We start from the raw sequence: 24,793 nt of genomic DNA on the forward strand, positions 1-24,793 counted from the left end.
TAGTATTATAAGTTTAAGGACAGTTGACTTTCAGTTCAGTTTAAACAAAAAGCAGCACTTAAATAAAAAAAATCAACCATGAATAGTTCACGAAACAGAGCAAATTAAAATTCTGTGTCTGTTGGCAATGGATTTAACTTTATTAACTCGTGAAGCAGCTGTAGCAACTGGACTATCTCGTGAATCAATAAGATAGGTACTTAAATTTCATAAATTTTATCCCTATAAACTGGAAATACTGCAAGAACTTGGTGACAACGACCTGGCCAGAAGAATCTAGTTTTGTGAAATAATTACAGATAGAATTACGGCAGAGCTTCGACAAGCTAAAAATATTTGCTTCAGTGATGAATGTACCTTTTATTTAAATTGACATGTTAATAAGCAAAACTGTGGTTAGTGGACGAAAACCCACACGTATTTAGAGAAGGACATACCGAGTACCTCCAGAAAATTAATTTTTAGACTGCTATATTGGAAATTGTATTATCGGTCCAATATTTATACCGGGAAATTTAAATGACGACATGTATGCTGAAATGCCGCAGAGGTCTATCGAATCACTAATAGTACGGGAATTAAAAAAAACGAGGCAAGGAAATTTATCTTCCGAAGAACGCTTACTACAATTCCAACAGGATGAAGCAGCTCTTAGAGCAACTTCAGCATTAAGAATAGTTCAGGAATGCCCTGCTATATCCACAGAAATATTGGTAAATGTACGTGAAGAATTTGAAAGTAGGCCTTATTATTGTCTTCAAAATAACAAAAAAACATTTTTAACATTTTAGTAAATATTATTAAAAATTTCAAAATAGCGTTTTTATTTATTGTTTTCCTTGATAAGCATAGAAGAATTTTCTGAAATGTGGTTTTCTATGGTATCATTAAAGCCCTGTAAATCGTAGATCGTCTTTGTTAATAATATTAATTTTAAAACCATAATAAGATTTATAGAATTTTTGTGGTCTACAGTTTTTTAAACCATCTATCTTGTAAGATTAATTAAAACAATAGCTATGAGACAATCGCCTTTCAAGCATTTTTTTATCAATTCCTTATAGGGAAAAAAAATGTTGTTATAACTTGTTAGGGTACTTATACCTGTGGACTCACATAGTGCAGGACCTTTTTTAAATTGCCAACGTCCTGTTTTTAATTTATGTTACAGTTTATAGTTTATTATAGAAACATCCAAACAAACATCCAAAACATAAACTATTATAGTCTTTTTATCTTAAAGTTTTGTTTTTTTTGACATTTCCTGTCTAGAGAGATTTTCTGTTGTTTCAAAATTAAATAGATGTTAAAATTTTTCAAAGTGGTCAGCAAAAGACGTTTTTGAATTACTGTTAATAAGTTCATAAGATTTTGTACTTGTTCTTTCTATGTTCAGAAATTCTAGCTTTAAAATATCTTGACACTTGACCGATGTAAACACCATTGCATTCACAACATGGATTTTTATAGATAGCAGTACTTTCTAGGTCCTTTAGTGTCTTTGTTTTTTATTTTGAAAAGAACCGTTTGGTACTGTTTTTATTCTTAAAAGCTATGTAAATACTATTACCATTAAGTTCTCTTGCAATATTTTTAAAAAGATTTATGACAGACAGTATTTTCAACTGTCTTAATTTGTTTATGGATCATTTTTACGACTACAATAAACTTAACAAGTTTTAGCAAATGTTATAAATTTATACATAACCATATATACTTGAAAGCAAACTATTATAATAATTAGACAAACTGTGATATACAAACTATTTATATTTTATTATTTGGCATAACTTAAATGGATATCGCCTTTATTTACGAAGAATTATTTCTCGTGACCTCAGATTGTAAGCTTGCTTATTATTTCGGATCTAAGTAAAAAAACTGCTTCACACGGTTGATTTATATATGTTGGTCCACGTTTTGATCTCTAAGGGATCATCCTCAGGACTTTAAGAGATACACGAAAATACAAATAGAATTTTACATTCTGTCATAGTAAAAAGATTACATTTTTGCACACAGTAAAAATAATAATTAGTGGTCAATTAAAAGTAAGTTTTCTTCAGTCTAATATAAGTATTTTGCATAAATTTAATTCTTTTGACAAATTGATTATTAATTAAAATTTAAAAAAACTAGCATCTAACACAATTTATAAACTTTTAAAACTTAAACACCAAAAGGTTACAACAGATAATATGAGAAATATCTTAGCAAAATAAAAAGACTGCATATACGGGTATACTCGTATACTCAGTTGTAAAACCATAATTTATAGGTAAGTACAAAGATTTATAGGATTTTTGTAGTCTCGAGTTTTTTAACATTTTTAAACCATCTACCTTAGCAGCTGAATTAGGATAATAGCTGGAAGACAATCGTCTTTAAATCTGCTAATCCTTTTATCAAACCTTTATAAACAAAAACTAAGCAAAACATTAATAACTTGTATGTTGTAATAAACTGTTAGAATAAATATATCTGGCGACTCACGCAGTGTAGGATCTTATGCTATGTACAAGTTGTTCTTAGTTTTTTGTCATGTTGCTAATTATGTTGAAATAGGCATTACTTGTTATTAGATTGCTAACGTCCTGTTTTTTCTTTATGTTACCTGGGTATTTTTTAATTTCAATCATTTCATTTAGAAGTCTCTTGTTACAATTTTGCTGTCTAGATAGAATTTCTGTTTTTTCAAAATCAAATGAATGTTGAAACTATTTAAAGTGCTCAGCAAGAGCGGTATTTGAATTACTGTTGATAAGTACATGAGGTTTTGTAGTTTTTTGTACTTCTTATCGGTTTCTCAACTTATCAGTTAACAAAGTTTTTAGCCAGTTTAATTGATGGTGTCTTTGAGAGAGAGATTATCACTATACAAAAAATTCCTTTGAAGTCGTCCACTTATTGCAAGATTTTTTTGTTACCAGCAAATATTATCTTAGTATTATCGGATGTTACTTCTTTGTTTGCAAATATTTTAACAGGCCTTGTCATTGCAATTTTAATAAAAAAAGTGGGGCCTAGTAATAGGCCAATGTACATTATTATTCTAAGAATTTCTAGGCCTCTTATAAAAATAATTATGTCAATTTTAATGGTCGATTATACCAACAAGTTTTTGGATTTTTCTTCTTACAGTGCCTATCCGTTTGGAATGTTGCCTATTCAAACTTTCTTAGCAGCAGCGCGGAGTTGTTAAGTGGTTGACTGTTGAACCAGGTTCTTAAATTTTCCACCCACAAAATTCTCCTTCTATGCCCACTCCTCCAGCTCTATCTACCTTGCCTTGGAGGATCTTCTGCAAAAGGACATATCTGTTCTCATTACGCATTATATATTCACAATATTATAGCCTTCGAGTCCTAACTGTATTCAGGACTTCTTTTTTCTTTTTTATTTTTCTTACAACTTCCGTATAGGTTATTCTCTGCCCAAGGTATTCTAATTAGATTTTTCGGTATAGCCAGATTTCAAATGCCTCATGTTTTTCTGAGAAGGTCTGCGGAAGCGTCCACGATTTGATCCCGTAAAAAATAATCTAAGGCACGTATCATTGCACGAGGCAAATTTTAGTTAACAGCTGTAAGTCGTGGCTAGCAAAGAATATTTTCATCCTGATAAATTCTGCTTTCGTTTTTCAATATGTGTTTTTATTTCCATAGAATGTTTCCAGTTATTATTTATATTCGTGCCCAAGTATGTGTATTTGTTGACTTTTTTTTAAAGGAGTTCTACTAATAAAATACCACAGGTATTTTGGTTTTTACTATTGATTTTGAAGTTTGTTTTGCTGGCGTGTATTTCTAAACCATATTGTCGGCTGTATGATGTAACACTATCCATTTGGAGTTCGGTACGGTACGGTATAATCTACATACCTTGTGTTAAGAAGTCGTTTTCCATTTAGCAGGAATCCAGCTTCAATAACTTGCAGGGCTTCTCTGAAGAGGTATTGCGAGTTTAGATTGAAAATTTCAGAAGAGAGTATGTATTCCTGCCTTACACCACGTAATATCTGTATCTCTTCTGTTGTCTTTTTGTCTACCTTGACAGAAGTCATCTGATTTCAAGCCAGCTTTTTAAGGAAACTTACATTATTTTCGATTGACCAAACGGCTTATAATCGACAAAACATATACAGAACGAAGCATATACATCGCTGTTGACATTCCTGCATCGTTAGAACAACACTGATCGACAATAGAGCCTCTCTAGTCCCTACAACAGCCGAATTGGGTCTCAGATATTTATTGCTCGCGTAGCTTAAATATTCTACCATGAATTATCTATTATTCTATAGGGAGTATCTTTATTAGATGGCTTATCAAGTTTATAATTCAAAATTCAGTCATCCGTGGGTATTACGCCCGTATTATTTATTACATTGAACACTTTTGTAAGTCATAGTTAGAAAGGCTTTTTGAGGATCACAGAATGGAGGTGACGTACTCACTATCGGAAGAAAGAGGCTACAGACCCACCCATACTAATCCAAGAAGTAGAAATAGCAATAAAACAAATTAAAATAACAATACAGAGGCAACAACATAGAGGCATAGTTTCTGAAGATGTTAAATAATAAAGGAATAGCCTGAATTACCAACATCTTCAACAGAACCTATAACCTTTGAAATTATCCCGAAAAATAGCTGCATTCAGAATTTATAGCGTTGCCCAAAAACCCTGGAGCCAAGAAGTGCGAGGAATATCGGACCATCAGTCTGACGAGTCATATGCTAAAATTATTTCTTAAAACTATCTACAAAAGGATTTACAACAAATGCAACAAGCAGATATCCGAAAACCAATTTGGTTTTATTGGAGTTCAAATCCTAATCCAAAGATGCAGAGACGTCAACTGTGATGTATAGGTCTAATTGATTATGAAAAAGCTGATCTCGTTTAACATCATTAAATGATCAATCGAATTAAACGTGTTCAATAATATTGCTACCTTGCAATCATCATGAATAAACAATGGTGCAGAAGAAATTAAATGTTATATAGGTAAAGCAAGGACGGTGTTCCACAAAATCCAGTGCTATCTTCAAAAGTCACAGCACATCTTTTGCAATGAAAGTAAGGCACTTAATAAGCTATCTATGTCTTTTCTGTTTTATTGTGTGCCGTAGAATCCTGGACACTCACAGAAGCCGCCCCTAAAGATCTGAGAGTATTCGAAACGTGGCTGTATAAATAAAATGCTCATAATACAATGGACCGCTTACATTACAAACATAAAAGTACCAAGAGAAATGAAATAAGGTATAGAAACCTTGTACACCATTAAAAAAAGAAAACCAAAATACCTGGGGCATCTTATCAGAAATAAAGATCGATACTCTTTACTGCAAACCATAATACAAGGAATGTATTGGGTAAAAGAGGGCCCGGAACTTAGGGACTTAGTTTGGCATCTTTCGTTGAGCGACTTTCTCTCCTGTCAAACTATTTTTGAGCCACTACATAATTTCTACTAAAAAAGTACACATTTTTAAATTTCGTAATAGTATGTGTTTTCTAGAAATCTATTTAAAATAATAGAGGATCAATAAAAAGAGCGCCAGATGTTTAAATACTTCTAGTCTTGATTTTTGTCTTCTCACAAATTTGAAATTTTAAGAAAATGATAAGGAACTTAACTAAGCAAAGTAAGTTAAATATAATAAACTAATTACGATAAATTTTAAATATGCTTAAGAAAAATAATTCAAAAAGTACTTTTATAGAACGGCAGAACGGAAAATTAAAAAAAAAAAAATTTTGAAAGAAGGGACTAATTCCGATGAGTCATTTGATTACGAATTACAAAAACTAAATACTCGTAATAAACATAATTTAAATAAACATTACTATCCTTAATACTTGTATTTCACTACGATGTTCTTTTTTTACCTTTTATCAGTTCCTTTAGAATATCGTATTAAATAATCCGTATTGTTTTAAAATTAAATCATTAGATAAATTATAGATTTATATATTTGTGATTGTACTTTGTCAACAATATTACTAAAAAAAAGCAAACCAAAATGATGTTTTATGGGTAAAAAATTGCTATATTTTGGCATATCAAACAAATAAATACCGCTTCCGATTGAACTGGAATCGTAGGAACCGAGAATCAAATTAATTTTTTTGAATTTTTTAACATCCTATATATTTTTGAACAAATCTTAGTCAATTTTTTTTTTAATATTTGCAATAGTTTTGAATAAATTTAAAAAATTTGCAATGATAATAAATCTTATATCATAATTTATTATCATTGCATAAATCTTATATTAGTTATTTGTACAATTTTGTATTGACAGTTTTTGAGAAAATGGCTTTAAATAACCACTTTCAATGTGTAAAATAAGATTTTTTATAGTGCTGTCATAAAACGTTACTAAATTTAAAAATTGTCCAAACTTTTTTGATAAACCTATCGTTTCGCCAGTATTATCGTTGGCTTTTGGTATAATTATTTACCGATTATTATACATATATCTACATAAACAAATTGGAATATTTGGTATTTTATATTAACCGTTCCTGGTTGACTATAAGTATTGAATAATAAAAACGTTGGATAACATGGTGATTTAGTTAAAATTTGTAAACTCACCTAGTAAGGCATTTCATTCATATATTTCCTTTCATTAAGAGTTTTCGTTCGACGTAACCTGTAAAAAAAAACAAGAAATAAAATCTAGCTTTCAGTTATATTATTTTGGATAATTTAAGATTTAAATCTGATCCGTTTAACCCACTCCAACCTTAGTAGCAAAAAACCAGACCATAGATTAGTAGATTACGTATTCAGTGATCGGAGATCTTTTTTAGATTCGAAATTGCAAGTGTTCTTAACTATAACGCTGGATACACTTATTATATGCTTAATTGTTAGGTATTGTAAAAGGTAATAAATATATTTTCTGCATGGAAAATATTACTTGATGATGGGAGTAGTTTAAAATAAAATTTATAAAATGTCAGAGGTACCTATGTGATCTTTGAAATGGTAGGCAATACGAGGTCTATTAAATTGCAAAAAAGTTGTAGTTTAGTAGAATTAAAAATAATATACTTTTAAATCGCTAAAAAATTGCTTTAAAATTACCTAAACACGAATCTACAAAAGTTATACAGTAATAATACAGCAAACTTTAGAGGATTACAACACATTTAAAATGATCACAAACGTTTTCACTTAAAATTATGATGAAACGTATAGTACTCTAGAGGATTTGCGTAGGACGGTTCCTTACATAAAATTTAATCCCTCCAATATTATTGTTTATGTGTGCAAGATACGGGTGATAATTTTTAAGGTGTACACCCTGTATCAGGACAAAACTTAACTATACTTATTTGGCGTCTATGGATCATTACCAAACTTTTACGGATGCCTCCTAAGATATTTTGCAATTTTTTTAAAAATCTTCTATCAAAGAAGTCGTATTTTTAAAAAAAAAATTTGTACGACATATTCTTTCTTACCATAGTTTCGTTCCAAGTAACTATAGCGTCATCTAAAAGTCATGAAAAAACAAAATGAGGTATCTGGAACCAAAAAGGCAAATTATTGAAACAAATATTAAATGAAAAAATTAAACAAAATTAACTTAAGAGTCGTACAAAAAGTATGATCATTAACTTGGGCAGTAAAATTCCCTATTCGAGTAGAATTTTGCTTATTTTACAATTATTGCTATAGAATGTACTATTTCTTCGTATTTATTGTGCGTCATAATTACTATTTTTTAGTTTATAATAACAAGTTTTTTTAAGGAATAATTATATTTTTTTGTCTGTCGTATTTTTGTATAATTGCAGTCCAATATAGTTGTTAGTAACGAAATAGCTTTATTCCGTAAGTAGTGCAAGTAGTGTAAGATAGTTATTCTTATGGCGCGATCTTAAAGTTTTTAACATGTGCGAAATTTAAAATTCCATTGTCCTAGTCATTTTCTGTCAAGCGAATAATGGTTCTGGCAACAAATGTCTATACTCATATAGAATTTTGCTTATTATTAATTTTGCTTATAGAATATATAGTTCCCTCCACCAATAATCTATTTTGCGGTTTCTTTTACAATTAAATGTACACAATTCTGATAATTGCGACAGTTCTAGAACTAGACAGAGAAAGCTCTTAATATATCATCAATCGAAATCATAATATTGTCTTCATCATGTTTTGGCGTTAATTAATCGTTTTGTAACTCACTGAGCGATATTCATATACATAGAATACATACAATAATTAGATTTAAATGAGTAACATTTGCTCTTATTGTTGTATAATAGGTATGTTGAATTCTATTGTTGTTTTGACCAGGTTAGGTTAGCTTTAGCAAAAAGTTGGTCCATGATTTTTTTAAGTATCAAAAACTACCAAGCATTTTTGCACTAAAAGAATATTAAATATATTAGCATTTTCTTACTTTTTACTTAATTATTTCCTTTGACTTCTCTTTTGAAAGTATAAATCAAAGAATAAACATTTATTCTAACAAAGAAGCGGTGTTATTTTTTCGAGTGTAGTCTTCCACACTGTAATCTTGTAATCTCTCTTTCTTAATATTTAATCAGCATTTCTAAGACTATTTTAAATACTCTCTCTAGTCTCTAAATAGTCTCTTGAATCTTTTAATTATTACTTTTTCTTTGACCATTTTTTCAGGTAATAATTATGATTACTTTAATATTTAAGTCTTTTTATTCTACAAGAGTTTTTATTTTGATAACCATTATATTATATCAGCGTCAAATGTAGATTTTAACACGTTCCTTAATAACTTTGATTTACATATAAAAAAGCGTTAATAATATGTTTTATTTGTAAATATATATTTAAATTATTTTTGTCTTTTATACATTTTTTAACTCATTATTCTTTTCAATAATTTTAAGTTTTAGTTTTTTTTTTAATATATTAAACAAATAAATTGAAACGCTTATTAAGCTTAATACATTGCTATAAATACTGCAGTAAAAATATTCATAAAGTTTTTTTTTGTGGATTGAAATCTTCCAAGGGAATAAAAAGCCTAAACTGGTTACAACCCTCTCTAAGATACTTGAAAAACTTGCAAAAAGCAGAATTTTGTCCTTTCGTCTGCAAATTTCAAGCCGGTAAAGGGACTCACGATGCTGTTTTTAGCTTTTTAAAGAGCGTCTATGTGTCCTTGAATTCTGGAGAGTCATCGGCGGCAGTGTTTTGTGATCTATCCAAAGCATTTGACTGTGTGGATCATGGAATATTGTTATCTAAGCTCGATAAATATGGTTTTAGGGGCGTAGCGTTGCGATGGCTTGAGTCCTATCGATCAAATCGTACTCAGAAGGTTACAGTATCTGGGCGTTTGTCTGCTTTTAGATCCCTAAAATGCGGCATTCCCCAGGGTTTAGTGTTGGGACCACTGTTATGTTTACTATATATGGATGACTTAAGTTCATTGAAACTGCAGGGCAAGGTGGTTCAGTTTGCTGATGATACCACCATACTATGGAGCCATAAAAATTCTGATTATATTAAGACTTGCATCCTTGAAGACCTTTAGATTTTATCAGGGTGGTGTACTTCCAACAGGCTCGTGTTTAATGTAAGAAAGACGTCTATTATGGGGTTTAAGTGCGATGTTCAGGGTCTGATGTTTGACGAAAATTCGCTCTTGCAGAATAAAGAGTGCTGCAAGTTCCTAGGAATTACCATTGATGGTCGCCTTCGGTTTGAAGATCATATTTTACATTTAGCTAGGAAATTATCTTCTGGATGTTTTGCAGTAAGAATGGCAAAACAAGAGCTGGGAGGGGTGGTTGCACATTCAGTGTACTTTTCACTTATTGAATCTCATATTCGGTATGGCTTACCTTTTTGGGGTTTAACCAATAAGGGGCTACTTAACATTGTCTTTGTTATTTAAAAAAAAGCAGTTAGATACCTGAGTTCTGCTAAGTTAAGAGATTCTTGCAAACCCCTCTTCATTTCTGAAAAAATCCTAACTCTTTTTTCACTCTTTATCTTAGAAACAGCTGCTCTTATTCACAAAATTCCTAAACTACCCTCTGCCATTGGCCATTTGACTCGTCGTGTAAATGATGTTCCCCTACCTATTCCTACGTCTTCCCTTACCAAAAACTCATTAATTTACATAAGTAAAAAAATTTACAATCATGTTCCTCAATGTGTTAGACATATATCGGATGTTAAGAAATTTAAAAGAGAATTAAAGACGCTTTTATTGGCTAAGGCATATTATAACATGGATGACTTTTTTAATGATAGGTTTTAACCTTGGACATGTTGGAAAGCTTTTTTTTTCCTTTTGTCTTCTCTAGTTTTGTCAACAAGTTTACCTTTATTTAGAAATTGATTGTTTTATTTAGTTATCTTTAATTTAAGTATGTTCAAAAAGTTTTGTCTTCTTGTGTTTAATTTTGTTCATTGTTTTGTCAATTTTTGAAATTGTATTTTTGTTTTGTTTTTTTAGCTTGTAGGATGCTTGTACACAAGATTATTTTTACGTAATATAGCACATTTTCTTTCTTTCTATCTATGTGTCGTAGACTTACGTTTAAGGTCTCTGGGGATATAAGAATGTATAACATGTCCGAAATTAATCTACAGTAAGAATTTAGTTTTAAGATCATCATTGATTGGTACATACGTGTTTTTCAAAAGTGTCGATATCGAAAGTTCATTCTTCGTATAAGACCATCTTTTGATAAGACTAGCTTTATGGAAATTAACAAATGCCAAATATGATAATCAGTAGTTTCTTATTACTGATCTTATTGTTCAAAGGTACGTACTGCATCCTTTCGGAAACGTTCTTGGCCTGTTCGATTGCTTGATATTCATCTAATTTATTTGGTAGTGGCTTTTTTTAATAATAAATTAACTTCTGCATTTTCCTACAAATATATAATATCTCCCTCATCTAAGCATCTATTGAACAGCGCTTTCTCAATGTGTCTTTCTCTATGATATATTTTCCTGTTTTTAGAAACTCACATGTTTATACCATATTTATACCGGGAAATTTTTCATAGGCGTATAACATTTGCCGTTATAACGATACTTAAAGTGAAACTTTTAAAAATAGACAATTTCTATATTATGAAAAAGATTTTATATTATTTTCCTTGAAGTCTAGTAATTTTTTATTTTCGAACTTGATTAGTAAACAATTTTTCCGTTTTCTCGGAAAGAAAGTGGCATTATTTATTGTTAATTTTTATAAACTTAGCAATTTAATATTTGTCTTAAATTTTTAATTAAGGTGACACTTGTTTCCCTTCAGATAGTAAATTCTTAGGCATTCAAATAGATAATAAAATAAAATTTCAACAACATATTGAGGTATAGGTAAAAAACTTGCATCAAACTGCTTTGCAATTAAGATAATCTCCAATGATTTAGATAAAGGTACGACTAAACAGGTGCAATTTGTATTAATTGAATCCCATTTACAGTACAGGATTCTTGTTCTAAACACTTGATGCATATATTATTTGTGTTGCAAAAAAAGGGCAATTAGATACATGAATAAAGCTAAAACTACAGACTCATATAAGATTATCTTTCTTGTGGACAAAATTTAATATTGCCCTGTCTCTTTATACTTGAAATAGTATCTTTAGGACATAAGAAATATGGTGGCAATTTGAGTCAGGATTTATCTTTTTACTCCACAAGGCAAACACATAGGATGCCGTTGACCATTTCCAGATCGGGCCTGGTGCATGACTCTGTTGCGTATAATAGTCGTTAACTTTTTAACCATTTGCTTATCAGAATAAGATAGATTTCTCAGGCTCATAGATTTAAAAAGGAAGTCAGGAAATTGCTTGTTATAAGACCCTATTATGATTTTGAAGAATATAATAATGATACCTTTTAATGTTTTTAGTTCCTACTGGTATAAGTTTAATTGGGGTTTTTTTAGTTTTAGGTTTTATAAGCACTTTATTTTATTCTAATTTTATTTATTTTTATTTGTGTGTATATTTCATATATTTGTTGTCGTTTATTATCACTTATTTTATTTTTTTTGTTTTATACAGCTTTGTTCCCAACAATAAATGTTTAGAACAATAAAGCATATTTTGAAATTTTAGGTAAAATAGGAGTATAAAAAGCGTTTGTAGCTTTCTCCAATGTAACCGGCATGCTATCTAGATAGTATGCGAGAGATTGATCTAGTTGTCTACATAGTTGTGTGTAATTGTAAGAAACTTTCATGTTATTGGGTACCAGAGGGGAACAAATTGTTATAAATATGGATCTAACATAAAACATAAATAAAGTTTGGCCTTTTAAAGGCTTTGTCAATTTTTACATTACATGCAAAGTGTCAGAGAAGTCGTGTAGCCCCGTTCTTCATCAACCCCGATCTTCTGAATATGAACATAACCTCTAAATTGTTTTTTGTGTTTTGTCATTTTGTATAATCCCTGATATTTGTTTTGAAATTGTCATTTGAAATTTTGGAATAATCTAAAAATATACATTAAGAAAATGAGTGATGAAATCGTCGGAAGAATGTAAGCGATAAGATTTTTTTAATTCCGACACAGACTTGCTTTGCAAGATTTGCTTGAAAAACGGAAACTGCGTCTCTTAGGTTATTTTTCTTGCTCTTCTTCTTTTAAATTGGACTCCACTTAACATTTTTAAATCGATCAGAAGTTGTGATATTTTACGCATGCGCATCAAGAACGGCTTGGAAACAATTCCAAAGTTACTTACAGTTCCAATTACAATTACAACGTTACAAGTAAGTGTGTTATCAACCTTAAAAAACTATAAAGATTTGATGGTTATTTAGTTCGAACCTAAAATATATTTCATTGATTGTCTAAAATTATCAAAAATAAAATTATCACATTCTTTATTTGAGAAACGACTCTCTTGAAAGAGGAATATTCAATAGTTCAAAAAAAGTTACCAGAAGCAAATTAATAGACTTTATTGAGTTTGAATGTTCCTTAAATCCAGAAATAAACATTTACTTATCCAACATTTACCTGGGCACCAGAAGGCATGTATTAACCTTAAAATGCTGATAAGAGCAAAGTTGCTTGGTTTTGGTTTTTTATATAGAGTCTCTGTTCAGATTCTTTGGAAGGAAAATATTCATCTGGAGATTGAAGGTTTACTTAGGCAGAGCTAGAAATTTGAGAGTTATAGATATCAAGGCTTATGTACAGGGATCATATTTTAACACTAAGTCAAAAGATATCGTCGGTTTACTGCATCAATATAAGTACATTTTAACCATTTATGCGCTTAGTGCATTTTCGTGACCAAAATTTGTACATACATTTACTGCATAAATCAGATAAGTGTTAGACAATGGAAATTATATAAGCTTGCTCTGGCAATTATTCATTTTGCTTAACATTATACGGCTAAAACAGGGTAAGTGCAGATTTCACCGAAAACAAAAATTTCATTTGTAAAAAAAAATTATTTCTTCTGCAAAAACAGGTTAGCGCTTTATTACTCTATTTGGTTCAAAAAAATCCCAACTTAATGATTATACAGCAAAAGCTTCTGGAAAGTGGACAGAGCTACATAGAAGTAGACAGCATGCACAGTGCTATTAAATGGGTTTAGAAGTTTGTTCCTGTGTTTACAATGCGTGATTGGTTAACAATATTTCGCAAGGCCAGAATAAGAGCATCAAAAAAGAAGCCGTTTATTGTGCAGGAACTCAAGTTTCTTGACTTGGAAAGTCCTTCTAAACTAAATAATAAAAATAAAACAATAGAATAGGTCAATAATAAGAAGGTAAACTGGTTGAATGTTTTCGTTACCAAAAGGCGAAGCCAGGGAGTATAAATATGATCAAATCTAACAATACCGAGAAATCAACTTTTTTGGGAGGAGTTGAAAAATACCCAATTTAACAGAAATAACGCCAAAAAATGAGTACGCGAAGATGCGACCTATAGGTTCCAAAGAAAAACAAGATTTATTAAAGTTGTGCAAATCGGAAGTACTTTCAGATGAATTTCACCCATATTATCAAAATCTATCATTGTCCAACGATGTTTAAGACAATATTCCTGAACCAGCACTTGAAGATAGTGATCCTGAAGATGACATTTAAGATAAAGGTACTTGTAAGATAAGTTACCAAGCCTGCCAATAAGTTTAGGCAAAATAGATTAAATACACATTTTTTTTTGTATTTTTAACATTTGCTAATAAATTTTTTCCTGATATCTGGCTTTAATTATGTTCATACTACTACAATCTATGCTATATTATCATTTATTAAATGTTTCCGTTCATGTAGTTGTTTCACTGTAGGTTGAAACTTTAAACCCTTATTTATACAAAACTAACAAAATGTTACTTAACTGGTTTTGTCAGTAAGCCGACAATATGCGAACAGTCAAATTTTAAACTCTAAGATTCGTAAAAAATTCGTAAAAAATCTGAAGCATATAAGTTTTACCAAAATTATCATATATATATGGTATTATTGTTTTTTATGCGTGTCTTACTCAGGTTGACAAAACGAGATTTCAAATGATGCTATAAGTAACTGCTGTCGTTTCATTTAAAGGAAATTTGATATTAAAAAATTAAATAGATTTTCTATTATTTATTTGCAAAATTGTTGATAAAAATATGCCTGTGTATCTTACATCTATGTTAAAGTTTAGGGATGAAAATCATCAGCTTTCTTTAAGATTTTGCAATGAACTAGTTGTGCTTCCATCATATATTTCAGAAGACACATAAAAAATATATTATTGTTGAATTAAAAAATTAATATAATTTATTATTAATAACAATATAATTTAATATTTCATGCATTTTAAAATTACCTGAATCTTTACTGGATCTTATGCATAGGACTTATCACCGTACCTTTCGTTTTATAGGCATAGAAATGTATGGTTTGTATTTCATGGTTAATTTAAAGAAGCGGTTTAAAAAAACTAAACAAGCTAGAATCTAGTTTTGTATATTTTAATGATTTTATTTTATTATTTTTAATAAAGATATTTTTTATTTATTTTTCAAAAATAGTAAAGTTGCTCCGATTTCAAATAATTTTCAGCCCACACTAAAGAAAACATCATTCACGTATCGCTTATAAAATAAAACTGAAGCTTTGAAATTACAATTAAAATGCTTTTTGCAAGATAAGAAGTTCATTTAAAAAAACTGATTAGCTAGATTAAAATTGAAAAACTGATTATCTCGAATAGGCATATGGTATGCTAAACAAAAAATACTTAACAGAGAATATATCGTAGAATTGTAAGATCTCATGATATACTGGATGTTCCATTTAGAAAAATTATGTGTAATTCTTTGGCAGAAATTTAAAAGAAAAAATAATTTTTATAGAATAAGGTTTAACAAAAAGTAAACAAACTTAAACAAACATAATAAAAATTTACAAATATCTCAAAGAACAGCTTTGAACAATTTGGTTCTTTACATATTTATAGATTTTATGTTGCCAAATTAAAATTACTGAGATATGTAGACACTCTGATTTAGTAGGTTGGGGACGCGAAATTAAAGATCTTAAAAAAAGATACAAGGCCACAATACTGATATATAACACTTTTAGCATTAGGTTTATTATAGATACTGATATAGAAACTGTGTTTAATGACGGCATATATGTATGATACCTAATTTCTTCTTTTTTTATTAATGTGTTAAATTTTCGAAAAAAAATACATTTTTTAGAATCACAAGGTAATATAAAGTAAGTAAACTTTCAATATTTCAAGAAAATGCCTGCAAAAGAATCAGTTCTTTATGAATATATAGCTTTTATGTCACCAAAATAAAAATATTAAGACAAATTTTTTGGATTAGGGACGCAAAATAAATATATACACATTTCTTAAATTTTGTCTTGAAATCTAAAAATTTATTTTATTAAGCAGATTAATGCAGTCGATTTTATTATGAAATAGCTTATGTAAAAATGATGCCATTAAATTTTAAACAAACTTCCTTTGTATTGATTTCAGAGAACTTCTATAGGTTTGAAAAATTAGGTGCCAAACAATTAGAAACGTACCTAATCGAAATGTTCATTAAAACTATAAGCTTGATCAAAAGTAATACCGAGATCATTAATAATAGTGCATCTTATTAGTTCTCGAGAACTAATTTGGTGAAAATAATTTATTATATTGTTTTTTCTAGAGTAAGAAACTATAAATCATTTAGAAGTCTATAAATTCCATAAAGTTTATTATAAAATTTATAATATATATATATTTATATAAAGTTTACTTGTTTGGCACCATTCATTCAGGAAGTCTAACTGACCGTGTAGTTATTGACAATCAGAAATAGTAGAAACCCGACAGTATATTTTAAACCTTCAACAAAAACTAATATCTGGCATTTAAGGCATCCTGCTAAATCGTTTATAACTAGGAAAAATAACAAAGGATCCAAATTTGAGCCCTGAGGATTTCCTGATTTAATAACACACTTTGTAGACTTAAATCCCTTTATTTCAATAAATTGATGTCTTTCTAGTAAGTATGACCCAAGAAGTCTTAATAATTTTTCTGAAAATCCTAACTTTTCCACTTTTTGTAATAGGATCGATCTGATCAAATGCCTTTTGAAAATCGGTATAAAAGACAGGTAAAGCCCTGTAAATACATAAATCACATTAATATCCCATTTTAAAAATTGGGGTGACACGGTTGTTGGAAAATTCCAGAGTTGCCAGAGACCTTGAAAACAAAACATAGAGGTATCGTAAGAGCCTAAATATTAAAGATTTGACTCGATTTTTAGATTTGCTGTATATGCAGGGTTTTATTCTATACACACACTTTTAAAAAACTAAAAAATGTATCGACAATCTCCTGAGATATTGAGTACTCTGTTTCATTATTTCTTTAGATATCCGGAATACCAAATCTCATCCGGAAATCCTTTTTTTGCCTGTACAAAATATCAAAACTCAGTGCTTTCTGTATATAATAATATGTTAAATTCTAGTGATTAAATATAATTCCTATATAACCTAATATATAAATTCTTTACATTTTTTATAAGGTTATTACAAATTTCCAAAAAATGGCCGGTTTTATGTTTTTTATTGCATTACGGAGGATTAGTTATTAAACCACGACTTAATAAATAAATTTACAAATAAATATATTCACTTAGGCAGAACAATCATGAGTACCAGTACCAGCTAAATAAATAATTAAACTTTTAAATAATTAAAGAATAAAAGAAAAAAAGACAATAAAAAAATTAAAAACAGTTTTCGTTCTCTTTTTTAGGTCTGAAAATGTAAATATTTATGAAAAAGAAAACTATTTTCCCAATTTCTAATATGGCTTTGTCTAGAAGTATTCAAAGTGGAAAGTAACTAGAGAAAAAAAGGAAAAAAACAGGTACAAGCATACATCACCACAGACAAAAGAACAAGTAAGCATTTCAAGACTGTAACATACATACTTCTAGCATTGTGCTTATTATAGATACTTAAGTATCAAATGAAGGTGTATTTGTATGTTATGAAGTTTTTCTTTTTTTTTTATTATCTTGCTTTTCACATTTGTAATATGAAAATATTTCGTTTCGAACGGAGAAAGAAATATATTTTTTATTTTCAGAATATTATGTATCATCCAAAAATGAAATTAAAAATAAAAATATATATACCATGGTAACAATTTTAAGAATCTATATACAAGAGCATAAAAGTTTAAAAAATAATAAAATTACAGAACATTGACATAGTTCTAGTAAGTAACTAAAAGAAATATATTAAAACGTGTCAACTAAGACAAAAAGAATAAAGCATTCATTTGAGTGAGTAATATTTACAGACTTTAAAATAACAAAGCTGAAAAAAATATTTTAAAATAGGAATTAGTAAGAAATACTCTCTACATACTTTTAAAAAGATTGGTTAAAACTTTTTATTAGAAATCCGTTCTATATCTTGACGGATGTAGTAAAACCACTTTTAAAAAGACTTTTATGTGTAATAATTTAATAATATGGCCACGAGTTTATATCTATATAATCCAGACTTGGTTTTAAAAAACAAATAACAATAAAATGCATAGTTCTGTCGATCTTCACCATTCAACAATTCCAGTCTTTTAAGTCTGTGACTGTGCTCTTTATGTTTCAAAATAAATCCTTGCAGTAAAATTAAATTCCTAATTAATATTTTTGTATTTTGTATCCTTGCTTGTTTATCAGCAAGGAAGGATATCATAAGTAAAACATTTTCAAATGTTTAAATATATTTTATTAGATCCACTCAGAACTGTAGGGAATACATTAAAGGGATCTAGTTTTGTAATAAAGTGTAGGAAAGTGCAGTTAAACGAATGAAGTTTAGTTAGTCAACGCCGTAAATAATGTAAGTCTACTGGTAATAAGTGGTGAATAAAAAAGTATGTTCCTATAGAAGTAGTTTCTTTTAATGAGTTTTAGGTGACAATTGTTAAAACAAGATGGTAGCGTTTATTCTAATCAAAATATAATATTAGTCTTATTTTTTTCTTAATAGAATAACATAAAAGTTAGCACACGAAGTTAATATAACGTCGACAAACTTTTATTTCATAGGTCTAAACCTACTCAGTCCTTCTAAATCTGCTTGATTCTAAATATAACTGAATGTTATTAAGCGCAGTGGCATCTCAAAACAAAAGGGTATGAAACACTTGTGACATAATTAAAAAAAATTGAAGATAATAGAGCATTAAAAAATATTAAGTGGAGTTTCAACTATATATTTATACTCGTATATATTTTTATGTATATAAGTTTAAACGCTGCCAAAATTTGTTTTTTTTTACATGTTTCCCATATAAAATATTTTTTATATTTATAGAGAACAAGCATAATTGCTGTTATTTTGAGACATGGTTATTTTGGTTATATCATATTCAATTGGTTATCAATGATTAATCCATATTTCATAATTTACGATTTTTCTTTGTGGAACTTTCCCAAGGAAATAATAGAAAATGCCGAAAAGCAATGTAAAACAGCAAAAAACCTAATTTTACATAAATTAGTAGTATCCACAACTACTTCTAACAAAAGGGGTACCTTGAAAGAATTCCAAAAAGTGGCAGAACAAAAAAATTGATTATGTGGTGGATAGAAATATCAAGAGATTGGTTGTGCAAGATCAGTTCATTAGTGCTTCTCGATTGTTTGGACATATTTCAATATCGGTAAGCACTATAAAACGAAGACATAGGAAAGCTGGTTTACACAGTAGAAAGTCGCGAAGAAATCCTTAATCTCTATGAAGAACAGAGAGAGTATACCTTGATTTGCCAAAGAGCATCATAACATTTAAAACAGTTTTCAGATAAAAGTCGTTTTAAATTATTTAGAATAGATGACATTTGCTGGGTTAGGAGATCAGTAAATAAAAGATTTAACCCCAAATCTATGCGACTCAAAATAAACACGGGGTATTAAGGTTTGGGGTTGCTTTGATTTGGGTCTGACCAATAGACCCAAAATCAAACGTATTATGGATCCTTTTGATACCAAAATATATAAGAAAACAAAATGTTACCTTAATCGAGAATTTGTGATATAAAATTGATAAAGTAAATAGTCCACTTTTTTACCACAATTCAATAAATTTTTTTTTTTTTATAAATATTTGTTTTTTATCGTAATAGTAATTTTATCAGAAAATATAATTGCCTTAGCGTGTAGCAACTTAAGATGGCCAATACAAGCCCACCTTAAAGATGAAATGTCAAAAACGTGGCAAGTGACAAATATGAGCTAATTTTCAAATATTAAGGTGCGGTTTTATCGGCAAACACTCTATTTCCTCCTCCAAGTTCAATAAACCTATTTTTTTTAATAAATATTTGTATATTTATCGTAGCAGTAGTTTTATTTAAAAATCTGGTTGCCTTGACGTGTTGCATCATAAAATCGTAAATATAAACTCAGCTTAGCGCAAAAATGTAAAAATATGTAACGTGACAAATATGACAGCTAGTTTTTACATCTTAAGGTGCGTTTTTATTGGCAAAACCTGTCTTTTCTTATCGAAATTCAATTAATGTATTTGTTTTAATAAATATAAATATTTTTATCATAGTAGTGGTTTAATTAATAAATATGATTGCCCCGATGTGTCGCATTTTAAGATCGCCAGCTATTGGCAAATATTTTCTCATCAAAATTCAATAACCTGATTTTCTTCAATAAATTTTTGCATTTTTATCGAAGCATTAGTTTTAATAAATAACATGAATGAATTGTATGAAGAAATTCAAAACAGAAAAACTTATGCGAACCAGTCGTTAAAAGTAAAGGATATGCTACCAGATATTAAAATTAAATAAAAAGTATATTTATTTTAGAAATATATATATGTTTAGTTTAAGTTGCTTTACTTTTGCGTCATACATTTTGTAAAGTATTGAAAATTCAAAGTGATTTCTTAATAATAATGTTTTATTATTACATGTTAAATTAGTAGACCTTTTTTTGAAAAATAATTAAAAAAAAAGAAAAAATTAAATTTTTCAAAAGTTGCTGTATATATGAGCAATGATGTATTTTGGGTTTTTTTATCATTAAAAGTACCACTGACGGAGTTTCTTAACGTTGGTGGCGGCAATTATAGATTGAGCATAAAAATGTCAAAAAGTTTCATTGGACAGAAACGCCCCAAAAAAAGTATACTTTTGATACCAATACATGCAATACATGGATTATTTTCAATCCATGTCTTTTTTGTTAAATATTAAAATATATTAGAAACTATGAATTAAATTAACAGAGTAAATGCAGATAAATATTACAGCCACATACTTACGAACATTCTAAGATAACGAGTATACATTATGTGTTTATTAAGTCATAATATATGTATCAGAAACCAACTTTTAAGGATCCAAGGCAAATAATTTTTAAATACATTAGAAAATATTATAATTAAAGTATATTTAAATATATGCAAGCATGTTCTTTTTTAAAATGAATTTGTAGTAGAAATTTTAGAAAGAACCTCGATTTTCCATTTCACTTTTACCACATTCTCAAAAGACAAAATATTTTTCTAGAGACCCAACTCACCATGTAATATCCATGTAATTCCATTGTATTTATTACATTTTCAATAATCCTAAGTCGCAAAAACAATACAAATAAACCTAAGTTAACTGAGTCTGGCTAAACGTATTTTATACTCCACAATAAATTTTCCTCGAAGCTGATAATACTCGTATATTTCTCGCTTATACGTACTTCAATAATGCCGAACAAACACTGACACTGACGATTTCTTCGAGTTCGAACACCCGAAAATGCGATTTTCTTCAGGGTTGCCAAATGGAGCCAAGATTTTCACTTTAGTCAATACAGCCACATTTTTAGAACACGACTCTTTGAATGAGTGATAATTTTTTACAAGCACACAGCAAATTGTTGGGTCACGTACACAATACTGATATGACCAGTTCATTACCTCAAAAAATAAAAATAGCCTTATTATTTTTGAACATAAAACTGCGTTTAAATCGCATTATTTCACAATTGTTCAGGCATTAAAAGGTCTTTCATCTTTTTTATCCGTTTCAACAATAAAAAATGTGTTTACCGCGGGGTCAGACAACTCGCATTATCACGAATGGAAATTTATTCCATTATTTAGTTCATTGAATTGATTTCCAAGTTTTTGCTGGCCTTTCGCCTGAAAAATTATTGGCGGAATGATGTTTTTTTTTGTTGATTATAAGAGGCGGAAGATGGCATCGTTGAATTTTAATTATTTAGGAGTTTTTGTTGTTTTAAAATATTTTTAAATTGACGCTATAATATAAAATAACGTGTCAGAAGACGTTATAAAAGAACATACAATCTTTTGCAGGTCGACGATAGTATTGAAATTGTATGGTGTTACATTTTTTTAATGAAATAGAAAGATAAAAGATGGAAATTATTGGGAACTCAGTAGAAAAAACCGTATTTAATCCAACCTAATTATAAAATGTTTAAACTGGCATCAAAGGATAATTTTATAAGATGCCAGGAAGTTCTAAGGAGTACCGTAATGTAACTTGCACACCACGTGCATTTTTTTTACTTTTTTTAGGTTATGTTATTTTGTGTTTTATCGCCGGCTTTCTGTTGTTACAGGTAAATAAATTTTAAAAATGGTTTGTACGTACAACAAAACTCCGGGAGCAAGAAATTACCGGAATTACTCAGAGAACGCCTTGCGCCAAGCAATAGATGCAGTAAATGCGGGTATGTCGAGGAAATTAGCAGCCGAAACTTTCAAAGTAGAACGAATTACGTTAGGTCGAAGACTTCTTGGTGCACACTCGCAGTCAGTTGGTCGTCCAAAGGTTTTAAGTGATCAAGAAGAGGCTCTCATTTTAAAGACATTGGGTGTTGTAGCAAATTGGGGATTTCCTCTCACAAAAGTTGATATTCGTGACGTAATAAAAAAATTCTTAATCCAAAAATAACTTCCCTGGACCTAATTTCTTACAATTCTTTATAAAAAGGAACCATTTAATTGTTAGAATGGCTTCAAACATAAAGAGATCCAGAGCATCAGTGGATCGTAATAAAGTTTTAAATTTCTTTAATAATATTGACTTAGCAATTAGACAAGTGAAAAGCTCAAATTTGTATAACTATGATGAAACCAACGTTACAGATGATCCTGGGTCCAGGAAGGTGGTAGTGCCAAGAAACACGAAGAGAGTGGAAAGAGTTCAAGAGCATTCCCGGGCTACGATCAGTTTAATGGTTTGTGGAAATGCCAATGGAGACCTTTTACCACCAATGGTTGTATATAAAGCTTTGAATCTTTATGATAACTGGACGCAAGGTGGACCACGAGGAACAAAATATGCGAGCAGTGGGAGCGGATGGTTCGACATGAACTTATTCGAAATGTGGTTCTTCCAGCTTTTCCTGCCTCACGTCGAATCCACCAGAGCAAATAACGAGCAGATTATTCTCGTTGGTGACAACCTGGCAAGCCACTTTTCACCACAGGTGATAGAGGCATGTGGTACAAATAACATCTACATAACTCCCTTCCCAGCCAATGCCACGCATTTAATGCAGCCCCTTGATGTGGCCGTATTTGCGCCTATGAAAAGAAAATGAAGAGAGATTCTCGATCAGTGGAGAAAGGAGTCGCGGTTCCAAGGCTGTATCTCAAATGAACAATTTCCGAACCTACTGGACAGATTGTGGAAAGGGGTAAGTCAAAATGTAGCAGATAATCTCAAATCAGGATTTATACCAACTGGTTTGCATCCTGCAAATCCCGACGAAGTATTGAAGCGCATTCCTGGTGGACTAGAAGATGCAGACATCGAAAGAGTCTTAGACAACAGCTTGGTTGATTTGTTGAAAGAGCACCGTGGAACAGGGGTTGAGAAAAAACGTAAAAGGGGAAAAAAGTCGAACCTGGAAGTGATGCGTCTCGCACTGTTACAGACCCTAATATTTCTGAAAATCCGCTAACCGTTCCTGAGGAATTTCGAACTACAGCAGAAGAACCAGGACCCTCTTCATCTAGCGTTTTGCCATGCACTCAGCAACTCCCTACCAGGAAAAGCAAGAGAGAAAGAAAGACTAATAGCTTCCAGTGTGGTATCTGCAAGATTAATTGGAAAGACTACAGAGGCGCAATTGATTGGATACAATGCACGAAGTGTCGAGCTTGGATTTGTGGACTCTGTAATAAAGGACCTTATTTTGAATGCGAATGGTGTAAGGATTCGGAAGACAATGAATCTCCAGTCGATGACAGTGATGCCGACAAGGACTTCCTAGTTGACAATAATAATTAGCTAATGTTTTGTTTTTGTTACACTTGTGATTTTTTCAAAGAATGTGCCTTATTTTACCAAAGTTTTGCTAGATAAAGTTTGTTTATTTTTAAATAACTTTTTATTAATATTTCTAAGCATTTATAGGTACAGAATTTGTTTTTAAGTTTCATATATTTTGACAATATATTATTTTTTCTTTAAAAATATTGATTATTAATTGGTTGTAACGGCGGCCCTTGTTATTGGTTTTTTTTCATATGATTAAGGGGTAACATGCACAAAATATGCTTTAGAATGCAATTTATAAATATTTTTTCATGGATGTGCAAGTTGCCCCAACCATGGGGTAACTTGCACACCCCACAAACAAATTTTTTTTGGGACCAATGGCTGCATTCTTCCAATTTTTATACCAGCCATGGGTAGCCCTTAAATAGGTCGGTACAATGTAATTTTTGCAAAGTTGTAAAGTTACAATGTACGGGGGTACATTGGGAAATGTGCTGAAAACGTGTGCAAGTATACGGTATCACCATGAAGTTCAGACCAGTGCAAACTTCATCATATTTTCAAATCTATATCATACAATATATCTTGCAATACAAGTAAAAGAATTTCAAAATACCTTTCTTTATTTAGGTTTCAGGCAAAAATGAATGAGTTACGAATTTTTATACCGAAAATTACACAACAAAATTGGTGGGACAAATATGGAGATGTTGTAGAGGTCCTTAAAATAAGCAACTTTGCGCATTAAACCCATATCCGAAAATCATTAGATTTTGAAATGCAGGGTGATAAAATTCTAAGAAAACATCTAATTTTTTACAATAAATTTCACATTTCTGTAGATATTTAAAAAAATTTAAAAAAATATGAAAAACTCTAGTGTAGTGTATATTTATCAATCAAATCTTCAAAAAATAAAAACTTTCAAATCTTAATTTATCTTAAATTAATATTTATATTAATAGTGTAT

General features: G+C 29.9%; 1 long non-coding RNA gene across 1 annotated transcript in view; it reads right to left on the reverse strand.

The window, feature by feature from the left end:
• LOC126740491 (uncharacterized) overlaps nt 1–24,793 on the reverse strand; it is a 175,118-nt gene that overhangs the window by 58,741 nt on the left and 91,584 nt on the right. Inside the window, exon 3 of the long non-coding RNA XR_007661926.1 lies at nt 6,611–6,668. This is a non-coding gene — a long non-coding RNA (uncharacterized LOC126740491). The remainder of the gene's footprint in view (nt 1–6,610; nt 6,669–24,793) is intronic.

This window comes from Anthonomus grandis, chromosome 9, assembly GCF_022605725.1.
Source record: "Anthonomus grandis grandis chromosome 9, icAntGran1.3, whole genome shotgun sequence".
In the NCBI taxonomy this organism is placed as follows: Eukaryota; Metazoa; Arthropoda; class Insecta; order Coleoptera; family Curculionidae; genus Anthonomus; species Anthonomus grandis.